Source organism: Cavia porcellus, unplaced genomic scaffold (assembly GCF_034190915.1).
Source record: "Cavia porcellus strain 051 isolate PalLab524CR breed Dunkin Hartley unplaced genomic scaffold, mCavPor4.1 scaffold_4, whole genome shotgun sequence".
Lineage (NCBI taxonomy): Eukaryota > Metazoa > Chordata > Mammalia > Rodentia > Caviidae > Cavia > Cavia porcellus.
This window is the reverse complement of record NW_026947487.1, coordinates 9,923,943-9,945,998: the sequence shown is the minus strand read 5'-3', so window position 1 is coordinate 9,945,998 and position 22,056 is coordinate 9,923,943. Positions and strand designations below refer to the sequence as shown.

The 22,056-nt window shown below is 47.3% G+C and overlaps 1 long non-coding RNA gene across 4 annotated transcripts in view; it reads right to left on the bottom strand.

Moving 5' to 3' along the window:
• Positions 1-2,196: 2,196 nt before the first annotated feature.
• The window catches only part of LOC134475656 (uncharacterized), a 63,125-nt gene continuing 43,265 nt past the window's right edge, over positions 2,197-22,056 (bottom strand). For all 4 annotated transcript variants that reach the window (XR_010046828.1, XR_010046830.1, XR_010046829.1 and 1 more), the window contains one exon: positions 2,197-5,621. This is a non-coding gene — a long non-coding RNA (uncharacterized LOC134475656). The remainder of the gene's footprint in view (positions 5,622-22,056) is intronic.

Sequence of the window (22,056 nt, the reverse complement as noted above, 5' to 3'; positions counted from 1 at the left end):
AGATTAGTGTCCACGTGCTGGTCAGACCGGAAGCCAAGGGCAGAAAGCAGAGGAGGAATTGCCAGTCCCCAAGCAAGGGTTAGCCTTAGGGCTGCTGTGACAGGGCTGTCCATGGAGGGAGGGGCACTGCTTTCTCTGCTGAGCTCCAGGGGTAACAGAGCCATGACTCTTGAGCACAGAAGACTTTCATACCCTAGCTGAGCCTCAGTTTGCTCCTGCCTGTGAAGTGGGTAGTACAGGAGGTGTGGTCCCAACAGAGGGCCGGTGTGTGAAGTCTTAAAAAATGATTACACTAAACGACGCAAAGCTATTAACTCCCCCTCTGCATCCTCCCCGTCCTTCATACACACTGATCCCGTCATTCTTGCCATTTTCTGGAGGAGTTCTGGAAATCCTCTTTCCTGAGGGCCTTTAGTTGTGCTACTTGGTGGCTGCCTCAGTGTCCTGGACTGATTCTAAACATTTCCCTTTCATGGTCACTTTTGACTTTGGAGAAGAGCCTGAGGTCTCAGAGTCAGTGAACTTCCAGGACTCCTTCAAGTGGAAGGGTGGCAGCATAAGTGCATTTGAATCGAGACAGGTTATGGAAATGTGTATTTTACTGTAATAAGTTTTTGGGTTTTTCCTTTTCTTTTGAGACAGGCTCTCGCTATAACATTCAGGCTGGCCTTGAACTCACTATGTAGCCCAGGGTGGCCTAGAACTCATGGTGATTTTCCTACATCTGCCTCCTGAGAGCTGGAATTATAAGTATGTGTTACCACGCCACACCTGTAATAATTTTTTAAATTTTATTTTAATATTTAGCATATTTTGAGATCATATTTTATGCCACTCTTTGTGAAGACCTATCATGTTTTTAAGGCATCCTACCCAGGCTCTTGATGGTTTTAAAGGTTCAGTTTATGCAGAATTTGCTGGTAGGGCACAGCTGGTGGTTTGCATGCACCAGGTGGATGGTCCAAGGTGAATCTTTGAATGTGTGGTGGAGCCACCAGAAACCACAACACTCAGGGTTTGGGTCCACGGCGCCCTCTTCTTGCCAGACCAAGCCACTGCCAACACCAGCACAGCCCTGAGACTTGTGCCCTCATAGCTCAGGAGTGGTGTGAGGACAGCACTATGAAACCTTCCTGGACAAGCAGCAGGTGGACCTCTGTGGAGCTGCACAAAGACAAAGCAGCTCAAGTGCAGTGCTTCGCAGGCTTCTGCACATGGACAGTACTCCAAATTCAAAGCGATTCAGTCTCTCCTAAATTGTATTAGAAAATGAAGAGATACACTAAACTTAAAACGATGGAGGTACAGGATAAAGAGAAAGAGAATCCATTTTCCATCAGCTATGTGGCTGGGGATGAAGTGGAGAACTTTGACACTGTAGCTCCCAGAACCACCTCTGCTTCTTTCTCTGCCAGTCGAGGTTGACATGGGCAAGTCCAGCTGGAATGGGGGCTGCAGAGCCTCGTGGCTCACTCCCCGGCAGCTGCATCCCACCAGCCCCGTGCTGTGAGGAACCTGCACCTATCCCAACCCCTGCTCTGAAGCTGTGCTAGTCATTAGCAGCAGGGAGCCCACGTCCCCAAGGATTCCTGAGCTCCCATGCAACACAAACACGCTCACAGGACCAACCCATCACACCACATCTTACTGCCTCAGCCTCCCCCGCTCCACCCCTGAACACAAGCCAGCATCTCCATCTCCCGGCTCAGCTCTCGCAAGCTGGTATTTCACCACGATTCCACTGAAGGCTTAGAAGTGATAGATGCACGTGGAGATTAATTTACCACTGCTACAGAGGTTTCTAGCCTTAATACTCACTGCCCCAAACCTGACCCCAAAACAATCTGCCTGGCTCCTGGCAGGACTCCATGTGCAAGGCAGAAATAGCTCTTGAAAAGTAGACTACTGGGAAGAAAAAGAATAATGAAATAGTGCCAGGCGTGGTGCACACCTGTAATCCCAACACTCAGGAGGCTGAGACAGGAAGGATCACTTCAAGCTTGAGCCCAGCCTGGCTACAGAGTGAGTTCAAGGCCAGCTTGATCTACATAGTGAGAACTTGCCTTAAAAAAATTAAAACAAAAAAAAAAATGAAAGAGAAAAAGAAAGAAGTGGAATATCATTGTACATACAGTTAATAAGCATTACACTTAATTTTACATGAATTCATCAGAAGAAACTGAAATGAAACTGAAAGAAATTTTGAACATTTAATTTTTTTAATCTTCTGTTTTAGTGCTGGGGATTAAAACCCAGGCTGCACACCTGCTAGGCAAACACTCTACCACCACGTATATCAGCAGCCCACATGGGTTTTTTCAGTTTGAAACATGTTTAAGCCAGGCGTGGTGGTGCATGCCTGTAATCCCAGCACTCTGGAAGGCTGAGCCAGGAGGGTGGCAAATTTGAGCCCATCTTGGGCAACTGAGCAACTGGGGAAAGCCTGTCTCAACAATAAATAAGTACGTAAATAAACGGAGGCTATCACTCAGTGTGAAGGCAGTTTCCAGCAAACACACACACACACACACACAGAGTTTGAAATGATTCCTGTAAGGCTAAAGAGAGAATGACAAACAATACAAACTGCATTCACTATTCTATTAACTACACGTTTGTACTATAAACAGTATCCATCAATCCTTCACTCTATATGAACACATTTGTGGGTTCATACCAGCTGCTCTATTTCTAGTTTTAACATTACTATGTTAACCAGGTTCTCGGCATTTAGTAGTTGATAACCATGGCTCCCTTGGGTGTTTCAAATTCTACTTTGAAATGAGTTCTATGGTCACCACTGGCCCTTCTGAATTCTTCCCTGAAATCTCTGTTCTGATTCAAAGTACATTTGCAGGGTTTCCTTTTAGGCAGCACCCCTGTCAGGGCTCACAGTGAGGCTCTCCTGGGTTCTTTTACATTTGAGAATGTGTCTGCTTTGGAACGACAGCTGTCCTGTGTACAGTGTCTTTGGGGACACCCCACTCGCCCCAGAGCTCCGGAGATCTTGTCCTGTTGTCTCTGGGAATTGATCATTGCTGTGGAGGAAGCCCCGAGTCAGCCCAATTCCCCCACAGTGCTTCTAGGCAATTTGATTTCACTTCTTGACATCTGAAAGAACACTGTGCCTTTAGCCCAGAAGCTCAACAGCGCACCATGTCATGTTCTGCAAAGACTACTCACGAGCAAACCTCCCTGGGAAGCCACGCACTATTTTTGATCTGTAGGATCCCGTCTTTCCTCACTTCAGGAACATCTTTAGCACATCTTCATCATCCTTTGGTGGGGTCTTGAGACTGGCAACGCCTGTCATCCTAAGCAGGGCACTTTGGTATCTAGTAGCTCATCTCTAATTTCTTCAGTCTTTGTTTTTATCATCTGTGTCATTGAGGCTTTCCTGTGTGACGGTAATTTCAATCTCATCTAAGTTCAATGGCATCAATTCCTTCTTGGCCCTTATGAATGCATTTCACAAATGTGATAGTTTGGGGTCCCAGTGTGTGTTTTGGGCTCTGCAGTGTCCAGGCCCCTGTGTTCCGTGTCTTCACACCTAGAGCTGGAATCCACACGTGAATCAGGTGGCGCTGCCCGTGAGCTTTCCTTCTTGGCGGAGTCCTGCCTCCTTTTGTGGAGAGTACAGTGGTCTGGCTGCCAGGTGGTTTCTATTTATTTTTCGGGTGAATGGTCTGGCCCTTCTATTTGCCCGTGCACAGCAAGGGAGCCCCTTGACTTTTCTTATGGCACCCAAGACCAGATTGACTGGTTTTGAACTATGAACGGCAGCCTGGGGACTTCGTTTCCCTATGTATAGATCGTATTGTTAGTCTGTTCATCTATGGTTAGACACTAAAGCTGCTTCCATCTTTTGGATATTGTGGATAATGCTGCCGTGAATATCCATGAGTGGGCTTTTTAACACTTGTTTTCAATTCTTTTGGGTATGGATGAGAAGAGGAATTGCTGGATCATACAGTAATTCTATGATTAACTTAGTGAGAAACCAATATAGTTTTATGTCTTTCTTCTCTTGGAAAATATCTGCAGCCTTCACGTCAACATTAAGATGCCATGACAAGAGACAAAAGGATACAATGTTAGGGGAAATAAGAGAGTAATCTCCTTATAAAACCTCAAAAAGCAAACTGTTTCTACTGCTGGATGAATGTCTATCAGGACGTAGTGCCGAACACTTGGTACATCTCGACCCAATGCCCAGAAGTTACAGGAGTGGAACCAATCTTCCCCCAGCCTCCCACGGGACCTTGTAAGGGGCTGGGAAGGGGTGCTGTGGTGGCCAGGGACACACAACAGTGGTATTAATCCAGCTCCTACCTCTCCAGAAGGACCTGAGGAGGAAAGGATTGTGGGTAATGGAAAATCTGCATTTCAATTCTGAAATACAAATTAAAACCAAAGTTGTCATCAAAAGAAAAGATGAAGATGAGGATCAAAGTGATTCTACACTTCTAGAAAAGATGAGATTAAAGAAAGTGAATTGAACACAGTTTTAAAGAGGTTTTAAAAGGTGTTAATGCAGACTAATGCAGTTAATGAAGGCTAAAAAAAAAAAATCAGTGGCTGCTCCAATTAGCATTTTTTACTAGGAGGAGAGCTTTTTGCACTTCTCTGTATCAAAGCCTTGGTGCTTTGTCTTATGAAAAGACAGCCTCGATTATTTTAAAAGGAAGAGGAGATTAAAAATAGATTTATGATAATTGCTTCATCCATAATAGTAACAATTTATTTCTTTGCTTTCCAAACCAGCCTCATAACATTTGATATATTCTGCCTGACTGTCCCCAGGAAGGCTTTGAATCAACACCATGTGTAGGCTGGGAGGTGAACTCAGTAAACCAGCCACGGAAGCCAAGGGTCTGCCTCTGGGCTTTCTCCTTCCTGTTACTGAGAGCCCACAGGGACCCGGGCAGTGCAGGGCTTGGGACTCTTCTCCAGTTTCCAGTTTCCATAGTTGTGGAGAAATGTAAGTGTAATAAGCAAGAACCGAGCTGTGATAGGGGCTCGGAGTGAAGAATTAAGGGGCTGGGCAAGGTTTACTCCTCTTCAAAGTGACAGGAAGTAAAAGGCGATGGTAAGCAGGACTTGGATGGGATCTTTTGCTGGTTGGTTTATTTGGGTAGGAGAGCGGGAGGGTGCAAGGTCAGCTAGGAGTATCAAGTGTTTAAGGACACAATCAGAGGTCTGTAACACTGAGCCAGAGGGGTAGAGCCCTGGGTCAGGGTGGCAGCAGGAGGTAGAGACTTGCTGCACACCGTGGAGGCAGGAAGGTACACCATGACATGAGGAGAGCCGCCGAGGACAGGTAGGGGGCTGAGATCCTGGAAGACAGCAGAAGGTGGGCCCCAGGGGAGGACCGTGGGACTGCAGAAGGTGTCTGAGGGTCCCAGCCAGCTCTGGCCTCCAAAGAGCTCAGGTTGTGGGAGTTGGACAAGGTACGAGGAGTAGCAGGAGAGTCTTGTTCTTCATCTTCTTCGTCATCATCATCGTCTTTATCAACCCAACCACTGGCACTGCTTCCTGCACGTTTCCTGTGTGCCACGTGGCATCCTAAGCACTTTACAGGTATCTCAGTTATTGAATCATTTGTAGGAAAATGGATGGATCTAGAGATGAATGGTAAGTGAGATAAGTCAGTCACAGAAGGTTAAAATCCACGCACTTTCGTTTACATGAGACACCCAAAGTATACACAAGTTAAAGAAAAGACAGATAATAGGAAATAGGGAGATGACTCTTTGGTAAATGTGATGGAGGGAGAGGGAAAGAAGGGAAGGGAAAGAGAATAATAAGAATTAAGAGGTGTTATGCACAGTATAAGCTCCCCACAATCAATGTAATGTTTCCATACTGCAGACATGCACAAATAAATACATGCCAAAATACTTCCTTCCATCCTGCAGTGCCCTTGCAAGGCTGCCATTAATATTATTCCCATTTTGCAGAGGAGAAGCTAGGGCTCAAAGAAGTAGAGTACCCAGCCCTGCATCGCATGACAAAGAGCAGAATTCTTATTGCTCTGCATCCCAGAGCCAAGATAGGACAGGTCCCCAGTGACCACGGTGGACTCCTTTGAGACCCCACCCCCTGCTCCCAGCCAGGGAGAAGCAGGGAACACAGATGCACAGGCCTGGCCGGGGCAGGGTGCCGCAGGGTAGACTTCCTCAAGGAGTTGATCTTGGGAGAATGTTCATGGTGGGACCACATGATGACCGCGGAGCTGAAGAGCTGCAGTGTGATTCTCAGGGTACTCAGTGCGGGGAGGGCTTTCAGGGCTGGCTTCTCCACAGGGGAGCATTCAAAGGGTTATATACAGCCCTACCACCAAGTGCCTCCCACTTCCTCTGATCAGTGTGGTAGAGGAGAATAGCTCATAGCATAGTGGGTAGGAAGCAGACAGTCAAAGGGGCTGGGAAGGGAGATAAACCCTTCCGGTCACGCCCGCACTGCTTCTAAACAGGTCCCATCTCCTAGAGCAAGTCAGCTGCAAACCCCCATAACCAACTGCCTTTCAAAGCCCTGTCTAAGATTGCCTTAGGCTTTAGGGGGACACCTAGATATAAACCACAGTGCAGGCCTAATGGACCCTTGTTTTGTGAGCTCTCCTCAGGAAACTGAGCTACTCCCTTACTTAGGGATTCAGAGGCTCAAAATTTGGTGACCAATTTTGCATAGAAAAGAGAAGACATTTCAGAAGTGATTGGCTCTTGGCTGCAGGTAAGATGGAGAGAGTGCAGATTCTCAGACCTACTGACTGGCAGCCTACTAGGGCATACAACCCTGCCGCAGCGTGCCTCCTGCTTGCGCAGTAGGAACTTGTGCAGCTGGAAGAGGTGGGTCGTTACAGGAATGACCCGGAAGCGTTTATTTCCCTGCCCCGATCCTACCTTGACCCTCTACTTCCTATCTGCCATGCTGTGAGCAGCTATCCTCCACCATGCCCCGTTGCCAGGCCTTCTTGCCTTGGAGCCAGCTGATTGTGTACTGAAACACAAAGTGAAATAATGGCCTCCTTCCCCATATGTGTTTAAATAAGTGCCCAGCTGACCGTGTCTACAGGATGGTGTCTGAGAAGCACACCAGAGCTCCGGCTGGACCCAGGGTGAGTGCTGTGGTCATAGCCTAGGAGCTGAGGAGCCACCTAGTTAGGACCTAGGAGCTCACACATCTTCCCTTCTCTTCCTGATCCTTGGAGTTGGTGATCACGATGGCTGTGGAGAAGATGGAGCTAGAGATGGCAGTAATATCTAGTGACCCCGGAAGTCACAAAGCCTGGAACCAGTGACAGTTCAAGGCCCTACAGTGTTGGTGTCGGGGCAGAGACCACCGAACAGGCTTGCGTGAGAGCTGTCAGCCTCCGGTCTGGTTCTCTCCTCACTGGCTCAACTGTGATTGGAAAGTGATGGAGAGTTTGCTTCCCGCTGGAAAAGGAACCATGGCTGTGGTGATATTGCCGAGCCTGGGGCTTGGCATAGACCCTGGGGCACCTCTCCCTGATGCCAGGGCCCTCGAGTGTGTGCTGCTTGCCTGTCCTTAGGACAACGAGGGCACATGGGGTGGGGGGATTGATGCTTCTGTTCAACTATGCAGCACAGAAAGAGACAATACATCTCCTGCCCCTTCCTATCCTTGGGAGGAAACTGTGTGGGAGTCTCAGCTCATTCCACTTCAGTGGGCCTCACATTCAACAATGTCACATTTGCACATGGCTCTGAATGAGCTGTGAGCTGTTCAAGGGCAAGACTGGTCCCTTTTGTCCTTCTCTCCCCAGCACCTGGCATCAAAGTGTCACAGGAAAGCATTTCTTGAATGAACACAAGGGTTACTTAGTTAATTGATTGATTCATCATTTCACCCTGGGGAGGTAGTAAGATTAAGTGTCATTGTTGCCATTGGACTATTAAGGCAACTAAAGACCAGAGAGGGTAAGTGCCCAAAGTCACATAGCCCCTGAAGCTTCAAACTTCTGCTGCAGAGTTCTCTTGCTAAATCCACAGCCCGGTGCTTAGAATAGAATATAAATTCTCCCCTTCCTACTCCTGTGGGTGCTCTGGACGCACAGCCAAAGCTAACAAGTCTCCATCAGTTTCACATCTGTACTTCACGACTGAGTTAAGCACCTGCCTCTTAGGGTGTCCGACCCACATGTGCAGAGACGTTAGGTCTTATTCCCTCTATTTTATGACCATGAAATGATGTCCCATTTATGCCATGGACATCGATGGCTGAGAGACAGGTGACTGAATGAAACAAACCTGCCCAGTGTCCAACCGGAAGGGCCATCCTGTGTTCCAGTGATGCCATCATGGAGGAATTTATCCCACTCTTCTGCCCACATCCACTCCTGGCTCCTAATGAAAACCTCAGTGATGTCTTCAGGGCACAGCTCCAGCCCCAGCTTGTGTGGCCACCCTATTTGAAGACAGTCACTGTCCCCACCACACACTTCCTGCAGAATGCACGTCTTTCCAAAGGCATCACCAGTCACGCTCAGGCTGAAGGGGGGAAGACATGCTTCTGTTCTTTTTTTTTTTTTTTTTTCATTTTTATTGGTACCGAGGATCGAACTCATGACCACCTGCTTGCAAGGCAGGTACTTATGCTGCCGAGCTAAATCTCCAAGCCCCCATGCTTCTGTTCTTTACCTTTCTCTCTTGTTGGTTGTGGAACCCTTACTTTATGTCAAAGCCACTGCTTCTCTGGGTTTCGGGCTCCCTGGGGCTGGGGTCACTGCCTTCCCCTTAAGGAGGCCCATATAGTATCCAGGTCCCCCAGGGGACCTGCACAGAAGTGGGAGCAGGCCAAGGCATCCACAGGGGAGGGGGAAGCGTCCCTGGTGAGAGGGCCACCTTTCTCTGTGTCCCCACACTTGCAGGTCCCCCCCTCAACAGCCCTCCAGCCAGGACTGTGTCCAGCTGGGGAGAGGAGGTATAATTGGCCACTTCAGCACACATCGAGCTCAAGACTGGGCAGAGGCTGCCGCACAGCCCCCATGGGAGCTGGTGGTTTTATGAGCTGTCATATTTACTATTATCCAATGAGTCATCAGCGGTGTGTTTTCATTTTGAGGCTGCTGGACGAATAGGCTGTCATTGGAGCTGCTCTTAATCCATTATTTACACCTGCTCTTTGTCCTCCCCATACTACCTTTGCAGGCAGAGCCTCAGAGTGAGCCTTCTGCAGCTGCTGGGCTAACGCACATCTTCCATTTCATGCGAGACCTACGGTGCTTAGAAATAGCGAATGAAGCAAAGGCTCCCATTATGAAATTTCTAGCTGATCCTTCCCTTGCCTTTCATTAGGGAGAAAGCAAGCATTAAGCAAACCCACAAGCCCAACAGTGGAAGAGAACACAGAGTTTACAGTACAGGCAGGCTCAGGCCCGTTTTCCCGGAAGTTTCTGGTGGGATTGCAACCACCGGGATGACAGCAGGAATACAGCCAATGGACCTGACGGTTGGGCCGGAGGTATAACACACCCACTGGTAAACTATCCTCAGGTTCACAGCGCTCCTGAGTGGGCAGGGTCGGCGCAGGCACTGCACTGTGCCATCCTTCTTGAGATCTGAAGGCACTCACTGCCTCTGAACCCAAGCGGCACACCGGTCACTAGTGACCAGGCTCCAGCAGGAAATGTTCACTTTCTTCAGTGATGGAGGATGATTCCCTTGGTGACTAAGTGTCCTGCTAACTGCTTTTCAGTGCTCAGAAAGCTGTGTCACCCAGACTGAGCAGAGGGCTGGCAGCTGGCAGGCGGGCAGGCACTCTGGAAATCCAGTGGTGTCACCTCTGCAGGCCTGGCTGGGTGACTGGTAGTGATGGCAGGGAGAGGTGAACCTCCAGCTGGCCAAGTAGCAGACAGCAAGACCGAAGCGTGTGCTAGGCACTCTGGCTTCTCCCTGGAATTTGACTGCAGGGCAGAGCGGCAAACAACACTCCACAGGGCTGGTGCTCATGGTGCTCAGTGGCCCCTTGGGAGCCTGTCCCTGCACCAGGTGCCCATGGCCCACCCAGAGCCAGCCATGTCCTAGTTCCTGTCCCTCTGAGCTGTTCCTTTCTCAGTTCAGCTCCCGATACTTCCTCCTCCACTAGCCTCGGGCTGGCCGCTCACACCCCACCTGCTAAGTAGGCAAGTGGAGAGTGGAGTAAACCAGGCTCAGTTCACAGCCAGGATGCAGGGGCAGTGAAAGGCACTTTTGAAAGGTGCATGTTGTTATCCTTTGATGATTCCAGTGTCTCCATCAGCAGGGCACTGGGTTAGAATTCTGTATTTATCTGCAAAGCAAATGCATTTTGAGCACCTAGTCTGGCAAATGCCTGCCCTGGGTACGGGGGAGACTGGAGGCTGCGATGACTGAGGAAGGGCAGTATCCACACAGCAGCAGCTACGGTGCACACAGCAAGTGACCTGGGCCAGCAGGGACACCTTTGGTGCCCAACTGTGGAAGTCCACACTGGGATGTCTGGAGCTGAACAAACCCAGTGAGGAACCAGTGGTGACGTGGAGCTGGAGAGGGACTCACTGTCCACGTTAATCCCCACGCTGCTTCATCTACAAAACTGCAGGGAAACCGCACTGAATGTGTGGGTCTTTCTAGTGACTGTGAAAAAAAGACACAAAAGAGTCTAGGCTAAGGCAGTCAGACTGAACATGGCTGTGTCTTCCTCCTCCGGGCAAGCTCTCCCACAGTTACTGAAATGATACTGGAGGAGGATGACAGGGAAGAGGTGGAGGAAGGAAGAGGAAGAGGAGGAAGAGGAGGAGGCCTATCTATATCAGTATTAAAAATAGGAAGGAAAAAAGGGAGGGAGAAGATAGCAGACCAGAAAGTTTGAGGAATTCCTGGCAGACAGAAAGCAGAGGGACTGAACTGACAAAGAAATATGAATGGAGCAGAATCCCAGCCGAACCCCAGAGGAGTCCCAGGAAAAGCCACCAGGGATCCCGCAGTACAACCGTGGGCAGACATCCAAGAATCGCCAAATATTTGAGGAAAACCAACAATATAAGCCCTACCTCACAAAAAGAATGAACACCCAAGGGAATGCCATCTGTAGAGGAAACAGAAGACAGTGTGCAGATAAAAATTCATTTTCTCAGGAAGATTCAAGATGACACACATAAAAAAAGCAGCAATTTTGAACATTAAAATGTGATCACACAAATTCAAATCATAACTGATGGACTGAACAAATGAATGGATCCCAAAGGGAATGGGTCAGTGGGGCTCAGCAAAGGACACATGCACACACACACACACACACACACACTCTCACACACTCACACATGAAGTAAACACCTGTGCATACTGAGCACAAGGGTCCCCTTTTAGTGACTCTATTCCAAAGCAATGCTCCTCTTGCAGAGATGAGGAAACTGAGGCTCAGAGAGGCACCTGGCCCCAGCTCCACCCTGCCCCTCTACCAGGCTGGTCCCTTCTTTCCAGGGCTCCTTGGGGCTACTTTTCACCACGCCAAGCGTGTCACCTTTCTGTGTCAGCTGTACCCTGGGTTGGGGCGGGGGAACCCCAGGTGGCCCTGAAAGCCTCTAAAGAAGGTCTTGTGCAGCAAAGGACCAAGTAAGCCAGCTGCTCTGGTTTCTGCTACTGGCCACCTCCCAGCATGGCCCTGGGGACTTGGTCAGGTGCCTTCAGAATGGACTTTTCTTTTATTCCCAACCTAAGTCAATTCAGTCCTTCCATAAGTGCACTTTCTCTCGGTCTCTAGTCCCCATCACGTTATTCAAGGCTAGTGGTCTCTCCCCTCCCTCATTCTGCCAGAGAAATATGGAAATCTAAGATCCACAAAACCCTACCTGTGCGCCAGACTCTCTCTGGGGCATGTGGACTACTCGACCTCATTTTGTTTTGCTTTGTTTTGTTTTTAAAGAAGGGTTCTCACCAAGTTGCCCAGCTGGGCTCAGCCTTGCAATCCTCCTGCCTCAGTCTCTGGGCACCACCACACCTGACTTTGACCTCTCTTAGTTCTCAGTTTCTCAGATACAGGCGTTCCCCCCACCCCCTTACAGATGGAGAACTGAGTTCAGAGAGGCTAAGTGGCTCTCACTTAGGACCACACAGACAGCAGACGAGAAAGTCAGGAATGGTCCAGGCCTCTCTGACTTCCTGTTTTCTTGTCACCCTGGCCATCTTCCAGTGAACCTCCCCCCCACCCCCCCCACACACACACCCTGAGACTTCTGGGAAAGGGCGTTCGGGCTGGAGTGACAAACCACACAAGCTTAGGAATGATGTTAACTTCAGGTGACAGGTGGGTTAGGCCCCAATGGGGTCCTGCCGTGAAATTCAAAGCTGTGTGATCAGCTCTGCCTCCTGGACCAGACAGCTTGTGAGCTAGTTTCTGGGGGTCAGGAAAAAGGAAGGAAGGAAGGAAGGAAGGAAGGAAGGAAGGAAGGAAGGAAGTCCCAGGCCGAGCAGAAATGGAACAACTTCTAGCAGACACAGGGAGGGGTGTGGATTAGATTCCATTCTGGAATCTCCACGGGCTGGATGCCGTACACTGGGGAAGTCTTGTGCTAGTGGGAGCCAGGCTGGCAAAGCCCATCTTGGGGTAGGGGGAAGAAAGGGGACACGTCAAGCCTCAGTGGTCCCAGCTGCTATGTTTGATTTACAGAACTGGTTCACAATGCTGAAGCCACTTTGCACAGGGATAGAAGGAGGCCTGAGTCTCCAGGCAGCCTAGGAAATGGGGAAAAGAGGAATGTGAAACCAGAGCTGCTGAGAGGCCCTGGGCCTCCCAGGGATGAGTGGCCAGGACCTGCTGAACGGTAACGAATGGTCTTCATTGTGACGTTCCTGGTGCCACACCCATTCCCGTGTCCACACTTCCCCAGCAGATCACGCAACAGTCCAAAGCCAGGGTGGCCTCGAGGACACAGTGATGGAAGGGACCTGGCTATGGGGGGAACTGACATGTTTTACTTACTTTATTTTTTTTTATTTTGAAGAGGATAAAACAGAATAAAACCAATCAAAACAAACCAGTATAAAAGATACAGAACTTCAAAATATTACAAACTCAACAATAGTTATCATAATGTCTTTTGCTGTCTTCAAGACAGCTACAGATACCTTCCAACACAGTAAAAATCAATCAGAACAGAACAGAATAGAAACAATAAAAACAAAACAATGAATGCAGGAAAGGACTTCAAAACAAGCCAATAGTAAATCCAAAATGACTACCGTAATATAGCCTGCTATCTTTGAAACAGCTGCTCATGCCATCAGATTTAACATAATCAAATAAAACAAGAGAATAAAACTCAACCCAACAAACAATGGAAATGATATAGGACTTCCAAAGCAAGACCGTAGGGATTCAACAATGGCTGCACCCTCAGAAGGAGACACCCTAGATGTCCCACTGTACCACTAGCCTCTGAACCCATGATCAGACCACTGGCCCTAGACCTGCCGTGTTAGTGAAGCACCAGAGCACCACAGGCATCCAATTGCATTTCACCTGCGTAGCTATCATCACAGCCCATGTTTCTCTGCGTAAGTTAGTTGCTTATGGTGGGGGTGGGGATATTTGGTGCTTCTTGTTTGCCAGCCCGAGTACTGGAAGGGGCTGGGGTCTGTCTGTTCCAGTGTGGCGGCACCCATGCATGGTGCTGGTTCCCAGACTGGGCTTGCTTGCTGGTGTGGCCTTGTTCTCTACATGTTTTTATTTAGATAGCAAAGGTGACTCCACTGTGGGAGAATTTGGGGACAGCCACGTGGTCAGCATACAGGTTACAAAAGCAGAATGTGGGAAACACAGATAAATTAGGTCAGTGACTTCATCCTTGCCCTCATCATCCTCACCAGGCCACACAGGCTGTTCTCATCTTGTATCACAGCAGGTCCTTTCTGTCACCTGGCAAAAATTATGGAAGGCACTTTTTAAGAACAATTAATGCACATGCATTGACGGAGTGCTAACTGTGTGCTGGCACTGTCCTGGGCACATCACAGTTCCTAAGTCACACAGCCATTCTTGCCACCACCCTAGGAGGTAGTCGCTGTGCACAAGAAACCTCTGAGGCAGAGAGAGGTTGCCTTACCTGCGGATGTCACCCAGGGAGGGGCATGGTTGAGATCCCACTCCAGGGTCTCCCTCCAGGGTCTCCCTCCTCTGCGCACTCTAAGCTCTCTACAGCTATGGTATCTTCTTCTCTTCCCGAGATTAGACAGAAGGACTAACTGCATGGAGAAACCCGAGAAAATATATAGGTTCCCATAATTGCATAAAGGTGGACTCTCCATCAGTCTAAAAGGTGAAATCAGGGTCAGTGACTAGGATGGATTCCAGCTCTGTGGAAAGAAGACTTAGCTTGTGCAGAGACTGAGAGATAGATATCATCAAATGACATTATACTCATTGAAACACAAGCTAAAAAAATGTAGAATGGGGGCGAGAGGAGAGCAAGGAGATGAAGCACGTGCGTGTGTGTGTGTGAAAAGATTACAGTGTGTCACATGCATTTGCCCAAATTAAGTCCATTCATCTATAGAACCACTATGCACTTCTAAAGAATGTGCAAAAAAAGAAATGAACCTGGCATCAGTGACCTATGGAACAATAAACAGTCTGCCATTCATGCATTTTGAATCTCTTAAGGACAGAAGACAGAAGGGAAAGCAAATATTTAAGGAAATAGTGGCAAACCGTCTTCAAAGCTTGATTTCAAAACTATAAGCTTATGCATCGAAGAGCAGCAATGAACTACAAGGAATAAAAAAGAAACGTGAATAAAACTACAAGACACATTACATCAGATTTGTGACATAGATACGTATCAATTAAAAATGTATTACAGAGAAACAAAGTAAAAGTGGCAATACAATTCTTTTTTAAAATTTTATTTTAAAGAGAATAAAATAAAAGAGAACAGAACAAAGCAAATCAGAACAGAACAATGCAAGCAACACAGCACTTCACAACCAGACAGCCTGATATCAACAGTAGCTACCACAATGTCTCTTTTCTTCAACATAAATGAGCATACCTTCACACACAATAATATCAAACATAAGAAAATAGTATAAAACCATTCAAAAGAATGAAGGCATTATAGGACTTCAAAACCAAATAACAGGAAATGAACAATGGCTACTATAATATCTCATTTTCCTCAAAAAATTTATTTATACCATCACACATAATAAAATCAAACAAAAAGGAATAAAACCAATCAGACCAATGAACTTTTGAAAGCATTATAAGACTTCAAAGCAATATAAATTCTTGTGAGAAATCAAGCAAACCAAAATGGAACAGAAAAAACTCAATATAGAGCTCTATACCCAGCAAAAATATCTTTCAAAACTGAAGGCAAAATAGACACTTTGTTAGGCAAACAGGAATAAAGGATTTGTTACCAAGTCATCTGAGCTCAAGAAGCATTAAAAAAAAATTGGGCAAAAGGGAAATTATATGAAGTAGGAAAGAACAAGCCAAATCTCTCCCAGAATGTCTTCAGCAAACCACAAGAAGAAAAACAGAGAGAAATGGGTTTTACACAAAACCCTGATGATTAATATAGCTCAAAGACAAAGTACTGCACTTGCAGATAACTTTGAACAAAAATTCTCAAATGCTAGCATTTGATCTCACTCCTGTGTAGAAAGAAAAAGTACACAAAGAAAACCCACAGGAAGTACAGAAGAACACCGAAGAAGGTGTCTAAGTATCAGTCAACACCACTTTGGAAATCCTGAAAAGGGGCCAGAGCAGAGTACACTGGGAAGGGAATCGCTCCCCACCTCACTGGTACCCATGAACACAGCCAGCAACTAGATCTTGAATTCCACGTAGCAACTCCTGTCAAAGAAATCAGCGCTCGCTGGCTAAAGATTGACCCGATAGGGTGGAAGGTAACCACAGGGGAAGCCTGGAACATCTTGGAGTGACGTATACAAGAAGCAAATGCTTGAAAAAAGATGAGAGATTATCAAGAAGGGAACAGGAGCCAACAGAAGAAAGCTCCCAATAGCTCACACTGGAGCAATTTGAGATCAGTAACTACAGCATTGGATTATAATTCCTAACAAGACTATTTATGAGTCCATACTAGTATGCTGAAAAATCTATACATAGTAACTCTGACCAATAAACGTAAAGGGTTGGAGGTGTAGCTCAGTAGTAGAGCACTTACCTAGCATGCAAGAAGCCCTGAGTTTGTCCCCTAACATTGTAAATAAAGTAAGTAAATAAATATGAACCAGGCAGGATGGTACAGGCCTGTAATCCTAGCACTCAGGAGCCTGAGGCAGAAGGATCGCTGTGGGTTTGAGGCCAGCCTGAGCTACATAGAGAGACCCTGTCTCATAAATAAATAAACAAATAAATAAACAAACAGAAGTAGACAATACCAGGGAAATGCCAATTCACAAAAAGGAAACTCTATAGCAATGAGAACAGGATCTATCAATGGATACTGAAGTGAGTTGGTGAAAATTTGAAGGTAAACAGGGTATTAGCACATTCTCAAAATTTCTTCCCAAAGATATTCAATTCCAAAGAGAGGGAATAGCAACTTGACAGTGGAGGAACACAGCAGAAGTCACCTTAAACAAATGACTAAGGTTAACATTGCCACTGTAAGACATTTCCATGTTATATATTCACAGGTAGTATGCACTAGGAAACACCACAGCGTCAGATCTGCTGTGTATAAAATCATGCATTTTAGGCAAGAATACCACAATCGTGAGAATGTGTCAGAAACTTAGATTGGCAAGCATTCTCAAAAGCAACTAACATTTGTCAGAATAACAGGATGATAAAAAGGTAAGGGAAAAATAAAAAGCTTATAGAGATGAGAAAACTTGGTGGCATTTGAATGAGCCCTATAATTTAGTAAGTAATTTTGTGCCAATGTTAATTTCCTTGTTTTGATAACTATACTCTGGTTGTGTAAATGGACACTGGGGAAATCTGAATAAAGAGGGAAAGTGGAGGGCTGGGGATTTAGCTGAGCAGCATAAGAACCCGCTTGGCAAGCACAAGGTTGTGAGTTTGATCCCTGGTTCCACGAAAAAAAAAAAAAGGAAAGGTGGACTCTGTACTCTGTAATTTCTCTGTAAGTCCAAAATTGTTTCAAAATAGAAATTTTAAAAACACATTTTTTCTGTTTAAAGCAAAAGTAGTGACCATGTATTGTGTGGTTGTAATGCATGTGAAAGTAAAATACAAAAACTAATAGCACAAAGGATGGAGTAGGGGAAATGGGAAAACACTTGCATAAAATTCTTACCCTATATATGAAATAGGACAATATTAGTAGAAGGCAGGGCACAATAGATGCCAAGATGCATATTTTAAGTTTGATTCAATGGCTAAGATATAAAACAAAAACACTATAAACAGGAAACTAATGTTAGAGAGAAAATGTAATTATAAAATGTATTCAGTTAACTCAAAAGAATGCAGAGATGGAGAGGAAAAGGAACGCCTGAAAAAGAAAAAAGAAGAGAGACTAGAACAGGAACAGCAATATCCAAGATTCTAAATCCACCATATGGATAATTATATTACATATAAATAATCTAAACATTCCAAATAAAAGGCAAGGAATACTGGACTAGATAAAAAGTAGAAGCTCACCTATCTGTCTGTAAGAAATTAACTTTAGAAATAAAAACAGACACCTTAAAATTAGAAGGATGGGGGGCTGGGGATTTAGCTCAGCGGCATAAGCACCTGCCTTGCAAGCAGGTAGTCGTGAGTTCGATCCCTGGTACCGATAAAAACGAAAAAGACAAAAAAAAAAGAAGGATGGGAAAAAGCATACCATGCAATAAGTAATTCAGAGAAAGATCACTTAAAATAATTTAAAACTTGAATAAGGAATACTCCCTGAAACAAAGAAGGACATTGCTTCATGATAAAGAAGATAAACCTATTCACAAATAAAAGAAACACTGATAGAATTGAATGAAGAACTACCTAAGCCCAAAGTTGCAAGTTTATGGAAGATCAGTGAGGATCTGTATCAAACACCGTGGGTCAATTTCATCTAATGGACATTTACGGAACATTCTATGCAATACCCTCAGAATACATGTTCCTTTCGAGTGCACTTCTGTCATGTGCTGAGATGAACCATACTAAAAAGACCAGGGCAGTAGACCTACATGTCCACCCTGATGGAAACAGCAGGAACTTGTTCCTGGAGGTTACTAAACAGGGACATGAATGCAGGGGTGCCCAGGGAAGGGGAGGAAGAGCCTCCTCTCTACTGTCTTTCAGAGGCCCAGTGGGGCTCTGCTTCGAGCTAGAAGGAAGGCTGGGCTTGGGGGCTGCGTTTCTCTGGAGTAGGCACAGTGAGCTGGCACCTAAGCCAAGCCAGTGAGAGCTCTGCTGCAGGCTGGAGCATTAAGACCACACAACTGTGCCTTCAGTGACCTCTCAGTGCCACAAAGAGACAGGAGGCTGGGCCCCTAAGGTTTTGCACGTATGCTGGCTGGCAGGGGTTGGGCTGTCCATCCACAGAGGCCCTGAGCTGCTGATGGGCACTGTGTTCCACCAGGCTCTCCAGGGTGTGAATGCCGCTTCTGGTGTTCCGCAAACACAGCCTCCCATGGAGCTAGCAAAGCAAGAGGCAGCCAGTGCTCAGCAAGAGGGAAAGGAGCAGGAGGCAGACTGAAACACAGGTTCTGCCGGGAATTTGCCATGTACCCTTGGGCCACCCTCCTAACCCATCTGGTCTTGTTCCTTCCAACTGGTAAATCTGAAAGGGAGACCTGTGGCCTAGACAATCTCCCAAGTGCATTCTGAATGAATGCAAGAATTCAGCATCCTAAGAGGAACCCCGTGGGGTAGAGAAGATTCGGAGCTAGGCACCTCTCCCTAAAGGCCCCCAAAGGGCTGCTGGGTTCTTACTGCCTCTGGGCCTGCAATGCTTTGCTGTCCCTTAAGCTCTAGTTGCTGATTGGTTCACATGATGAACACAAGCTGCCCAAATCACTCATAGGATGGCTTGAGAAAAAGCAATTAAATGCTTTCTTAATTGTGGGGTGGCAAGAGGTTAATGAGTTACTATAAAAACCAGTCCCTGCCATCTGTTGGCTGTCACCAAAGCCTGCATGGAGGGAGCGATCCCAATTTGTAAGACCAGTTGACGGGATCACTCCAAGTCAGGAGAAGGCAGGCAGCTCGAAGTGCTGAGGCTGGGGCCCAGAGCATGTCCCCGCCAGCTCCCAAATGTCCCCTAGCTGCAACAAAAGTTCAAAGCTGCGCTGGATGAAAAAGGAAGCCAGATCATTTGGAGTTCAAACACTTTTTCTCTGGAGAGATGGCCCTGACAGCTACTCTGTTCAGCCTGAGCCAGGACAGAGAAAAGTGACAGACTGATGGAGAACTGGGCCAAGGCAGCGGGAGAGACAGATGAGGTAGGGCTGCCAGACCCTGCAAAGACAAAAAATAAACCAGCTGGACAGACAGACAAAAGAGAACGAACGAGAACTGAAATGCCAAGAGATGAAAAAAGACCGTGACACAGACAAGTCATGAATGTAAGAAGCAGATGAAAGGGAGGGTAATTTTCTAGAATCACAGACAGAAAAGAACTTTAGAGGCTTTGGCTTTGTTCTGTGCAAACGTGTTTTCTGCAGTTCCATGGAGTCATTGAGAGAAATAGCCTTTCTCCCCCAGAGGGTACGAACAGGAAACACACAGCAGGAGGGCTGGCCTCGGCTCTGCCCTGACCACCACACACGTAGGCATCGCACACGTGCACACACAGATGTGTTCACAAGTGCACACACACAATGCACAAATACATACACAATTGCATATATAGACGTGCACACATGTACAGATATGCACACATGTAGGCACAAACAATACACATGTGCAGACGCATGCATGCATATAAATGAATGCACAACACATGCTCATGTACACATGCATGTGTGTATGTGTACAAGCATGTTTTCACACACAGTATACACACACACATGCACGCACAGAAATTCTTGTACATATGCATATACAAACACAATACACAAACATACTCCTAAGCACACACAAACACACATACACACTCTCTGAGGTGATCCCACCCTGCTGAGCCCCAAGAAATCCTCTTCCTTGCTCTATCTCACAACAGCCAGTTCTCCTCAGCCAGGCAGGGCTCTGTGTCCCATGCCCCACACCCAGTCCCTGAAGTCACATTTGCAATTTCAGGCTGGCAGTCTAAGGTCAGGCCCAAAAATGAAGGACCAGAAAGTCCACCCTTCCCAAGGCTGCATAGGCTGTGGTTTCTGTGAGCTTTTATGTGTTGCTTGCACTCTGGCATCTTCTAGGAACTGACTGAGGCCACCCCCAAATGCTCTTCCAGGTGGGCTCTTGCTATGCCTTGAATCCATAGCCCAGAGCAAATACATCCATGCCCAGAGTGAACAAACTAAGTCCAGGGATCTGCAGCTGGAAGGTTCCCACCTTAGCCCTTGGGTTTCCTTCTCCTCCCTCCTACCAGTGTGCATTTGGTCAACCTGCTTCTTGGACCTGGTCTCTGTAGAATTAAAGAGAACTGGATCTGACCCACCATGCTCGCTGGAGCATTGTGATTCCCCTAAGTCTGTAAGGGAATCTGGAGAAAGGAGTGCCCTGTTCCAGGGTAAAATGAGAGCTTGAAATTCCTGGTCTGCACCCAACTAGCACAAGAGTTGGCCACAACTGTGCCTCTTGTTTCCAATAATAAGCCCAAATCCAAGGCTGTATCTAGCTGGTCCCACCTATCCAGCTGGACACTTTGGGACCATGTCACCTGGGAGACTCCCTGAGGAGGAGTGCCAGGTCTTTGAAAAGCTTCTTGATTCTCATGTCAGCAGCAGCCAGGGCTCAGCAGCTGCACAGTGACAGAGCCAGCGAGCAGCATCCAGGATGCAGCCAGATGCCAGCAGTGGCGTCCTCACTGCGTGGCTCTAGGATGTGAGTTTGTCTATGGTCCTGGGATTTGTTCCTGTCCCTCTAAAGGACTGAGCGCTCTTCTTCCTGGTGATTCTACCCAGTATCTTTCCTGTTTCAAAAGAAAAAGAGGATGCATGCACAAGTGTGCTCATGTGACTACGAGAGAGGCAGAGACGGGGAGAGAGGACTCTCACTGCTAGAACACAGTCCCCACGTCATGGGCACTGGTCTCTCCCCCCTCATCTGCTTCCCCTGGACAGGCTCCTGTCTCTGGCCACTTTCCCATGGCCCCATGAGCCCACACCTGCAGTTTTGTCCCTTGGCTGTAATGTATACTCTTCAGCCTGGACCTACTGCTGCCCACTGCCCCGTGATTAGACACCCTCCGTCTGCCTGCTGCCCTAGGCCTCTCCCCACCTATTGTGTGCTGTAATTCACACCACACACACACACACACACACACACATACACACGCCTATTTCTGCTCGTGTTCTCTCCTGCACTTTCTGCTGGTGGCTGCTAGAAACTGAATTGCACCCTCCTGTTCCTGGATGGCTTGTGTTTCATTTCCCCTGCTCCATCTCCCTCCAGCCAAACCTGCGGGACTGGAAAGGGAGGAGCTACATACTAGAACCAACTGCTGTCTTCAGGCTTCAAACCCAGTTTTCTCTCTTTCCCTCTGCCCTTCAGGCCTCCTCCTTCCGAGGAGGAATCTCTTTCCTCTGCCACAGCCTCAGTACTCTGGAATACATCCAGCCAGAGACTACCGTGATGTGGACAGGACGATGCCCCCGGGGTCACACGCTGACACTTCCTGACCCAGAGCACATGTGCTTGGTGCGGCCTCCCTCCTGCGTGGTCCACAGCCTTCTCAGCCACTGCCCATGCTTGCGCATCCCCGCCCTCTCCTGCCCCCACTCATGCTCTCAGTGTTCAAAGATCTCCCAGCCCCCCTCACCTGAATCTGTCTTCTCTTAGGCATGAGGACAGTGTCAGTAACCCAGGACTTACCCCCAAACCCCCAGTCCTCCTACCCTCGTTTAGCTCACATTTCCCCTTGAATTCACATGCCTCCAAAAACTCCCCATACCCTTCCCAGAAGCCCAGCAAACACCAAAG